General features: G+C 36.2%; 1 long non-coding RNA gene across 1 annotated transcript; it reads left to right on the plus strand.

Moving 5' to 3' along the window:
• The first annotated feature begins 518 nt into the window (after window positions 1–518).
• LOC138122417 (uncharacterized) lies at window positions 519–878 on the plus strand. The gene is made up of 2 exons (XR_011156491.1): window positions 519–572; window positions 680–878. It is a non-coding gene; the product is annotated as an uncharacterized lncRNA (long non-coding RNA).
• The last annotated feature ends 3,066 nt before the right edge of the window (window positions 879–3,944 follow it).

Raw genomic sequence — 3,944 nt, forward strand, 5'->3', positions numbered from 1 at the left:
ATTCTTTGTTTCTATTTTTTGACAACTTATTGTCGTCGGCAGGTGCCCTTTTTCTCTAGGGCGCGAGTTGTGAAAGACCCTGTATTTTGATCGAACAGTTTTAACTGACATTCATATTAAACATAACAGACCAGACATTATTATTTTAAATAAACAACAAAACTAAGCATATCTTTTAAATATACAGAGGGTCCCAGAACTGGCGTACATCCCGTTAACTGCAAATGTAAATATTTATTCCGAAATGGATTCTGCAAAAAAAAATTGTTTAAATCCTTTTGTTTTTAAGTTACAACGATTTTAATTTAACCAATCATCGTAGACAAATATTAATTCAATCCAGCGTTTCCTAGGAAACAACAGCTCACGGTAGATTTATCTGTAATCTTTCTGTTGTGATTGGCTAAATTAAAATTGCTGCAGTTTAAAAACTATAAGGTTAAACAAAAAATTTTTAGTGAAATCTTTCTCAGCAGAAAGAGCGGAACACGTGGTTAACGGGATGTACGCCAGTTCTGGGCGGCGGAGACGAGTTCCTCCCGGTACCCAAAATATCCTAATCTTGGATGCAGGTAGCGAAGGGTTGGGGATTAGACTGCATTGCAGGGGTGGTAATTATTATCTGCACATTTAAAAAATAATTTTTATTCTAGTCATCCTTCCATTTTTACTTTTTTAGATGCACTTATTAGTTTTCAAACATATACGTATAGCAAAATTCAATCTGCAAACAGAGGAATGAAAAAGTTGAGAAACGACGTAAGAAACAAAAAGGAGACATTACAAAAATTAATAGAAAATTATGAAAATGGAATACTCCCTAGAATAAATTTTGTACAAATAATCTCTTATTATAATAAACCTATGTTGTAATAATACTCCTGGGAGTAAACATTTTATTTTAATATTTAGCAAATATTCGTTTATCTTGCACTCAAAAATGTAAAAATATACCTGCCGCCTTCCTTAATCCTTCGACAATAAGCGGGAGCAACTCGTCTACAGATAACAGCTAAGTACCGAACACCTGTGGTGTAAACTGACCGCTGGGAGGACCTCGTCTACGTCCGTTCTGGGACAGCCTGTAGCTGTTCCAAATTCACATAATATAACACAGACATACACGCTGTCCCAGAACTCGCGGATCAAATTTAAACTGTATATTCCTTGATGGTAATGAAGGTAAAAAACGTTTAGAAAAATATTCAGGGTGCAACAGCTTTTTAGTTATGAATTAATCAAATTGACCAATAGAGCTCGATCTAATTTTCCCTTTATGAGAAAATTGAGTACCTTCCCTCAATTGCCAAGCAACGTATAATTCGATGAATCATAAAATTATTTTCAATATTTATCTGGTCGACTTGTCGGAGCAGACGTCAAAAGTGACAGCTACTTTTGAAATAACCAAAAATGGGATAATTTCGCCAAAGCCAGGTTAACAAATGTATAGAATCTAAATCAGGGAACGCAAGAAGTTTCTTCTTCCGGCAATGAATGAAATATGGTTTGTTATGAGTGAAATAGTGAAAATTTCCAGAGCAATTGTAACCTTGAGGGGTATGGGAAATTGACAGGATATGATGAATTGAACCTTTGTTGATGGAAGGTAAAATGGCGACGTAGCGTCAAGTGAGTACTGAGTAATATTACTAGGTACCTTAAAAATCTTAGTAAAAAGTGAAATATGCAGGGCCTGTGAAGTGAATCGTAATCACAAGAAATGTATCCTGTTTCCTGTGCATACACTGCATCTGCAACGTATTAGCGCAGTTACACGGGCGGGACTCGTCATCGTCGAAATGAAAGGAAAGACTTTTAGGAACATTCATGACATTGCAAAAAAGCTAGAGTTACACGTAGGTTTTGAACAACAGATCAAGCCGAGTGGCAGTTCTGAAAGAAAGAAGACAAAACTGGATTGAACTAACCTATTTATTTTAGCATCATTATTAATAAAAATTTAAGATCAAATTTTATAACTTAAACGATGTAAAATGCAACAAATGAAATAAAAAACATGCAAAATATAAAGACTAATTTATAACAAGTGTTCAAAATGACCACCTTTCATTTGAAGGAATAGGCGAGCTCGTTTTATTAAATTTTCCCTTGCCAGTTTAAGCATATTCGTGAATTTGGTCATTTAGTTCTTCTAAAATATTGATAGGTTTGCGGTAAATATGTATAGTTCTTCAAATATACTACTTCTACCGTCGTCATCAAAGGACTGAAGAACAGCATCTGGCGTTCTAACTTCTCGCGGGGGACCACCAACTTCTTGTCAGGTAGGCACCAAGGACCCAGTGCCTCGAGCACGATGCACCAACCATAGAAATATGTTATAATTTGGATGTGGAAAACGTATTGCATATTCCCTTGCATCCTCACGTGTGTTGGGTCTCGTCTTCCTCTCTGGACTCGTGTCAGGTGGTTCTGGAGAAGCTCAAAGGGGGTTGTCAGCAAACAAATACTGAAGTAATTGAATATGTGTATTTCACAATAAAGGTAGATAAAGATAACAGAAATCGAACTGGTCTCGTTGAGCGCTGCTTGAGGAAGAGGCCGCGGTCCGGTCTTGCACTGTCCAGCTGCGGTTCTCCCTCCTACAAGGGTAGGGGTGGTTCGCCCTGTGCCGCAAACACATACCACCCGCACTACTCCTACTAGCTAACACAGTTGCCTAACCTACGTTTCTTAAAGCTAACACGTGCATTGCGCCCGCACTCTCCATATAGTATGAGCATTTCGGCATACTCTGCAGCTGTATTCATGATTTCAATATGAAGTTTGACAATTTCGACTCAAATTATAACTTGACGTTGTCAAAATCTTCACAGTTGCCCAAACATTTACTTGAAATTTCATACCATTCTTACTAGAATTATGTTGCTAGGCAATTCTAACTGTTGGTTAAATTTACGTGAAATTCAAATTAACAGCGTCCTTCTGATTGGTCAACTTTAATTATTCATTACAAAGAATCGATTATACCCTGTCCTTTTTTTTAAACGCTATTGCTTTCAGTTATCACCAAGGAAAACGCACTGTAAGTTTGATCCGCGAGTTCTGGGACACCCGTATAACACAAAAATTAATAAATATTTAGAGCTCTCCGTTGCTATGAGAAATCTTTGGTGTTTAGAAAAAATTTCGATTTTACCACTTATATTTAATTTCAGCAACGGGAATAGTACCGCAATCTCTTTTAAAAAAATTTAAATTCTGGATTTAGGGAACACATTGGTAGTTGAAATTCAAAATGGTATATTATATTATAAGTGAAATGCATCATTATACAAGAGTGAGAATTTTGACCGACGAGTGCGCTTGCGCACGAGTTTCATAATGGCATTTCGATCATGCGTGATATACAACGTTTTATCTTACAGGTGCAACTATTGCGAAAAATCCAAGAAACGAAGTTTCATTCAAGTAAAATGACAGCTGTCAAATTTAGTCACTTGTGAGTACTTTATGTCAAGTTAAATGGCAGCTGTCAAATTTACTCACTAGTGAGTACTTTATCTCACTTATGATTAAAATTTTACTTCTGTCACCGAAAATAATGGTCTAAGGTAGCCCAAAAATTCCACCTGTAAGATAAAGGTATACATACTGGGTGCCCCAAAATTCGCGGAACAACTCAGTGGGGCAATGTCAACCTATTTGTTCTAACAATTTCATTTTTTCTGCAGGCATTCTAAACCGCTCCAAAAACTCTATTCTTGATTCAAATGAAAAATTAATTCGAGGGCGAAAAATTTTACCCCTATGCTACCTTATTCGATTTGGAAATGCTTCGTCTTCACTGCTTGATTCATAGAATAAGTCATCTAACATTTTGAAGAAAATTATTTCAACTTGTAAATTCGGATATCAAAAAAAAAAAATTAAAAAAAAAATTGTTACACAGTCTAGGACTGGTTTACAGATCTATGAGG

This window comes from Tenebrio molitor, chromosome 1 (assembly GCF_963966145.1).
Source record: "Tenebrio molitor chromosome 1, icTenMoli1.1, whole genome shotgun sequence".
NCBI lineage: Eukaryota > Metazoa > Arthropoda > Insecta > Coleoptera > Tenebrionidae > Tenebrio > Tenebrio molitor.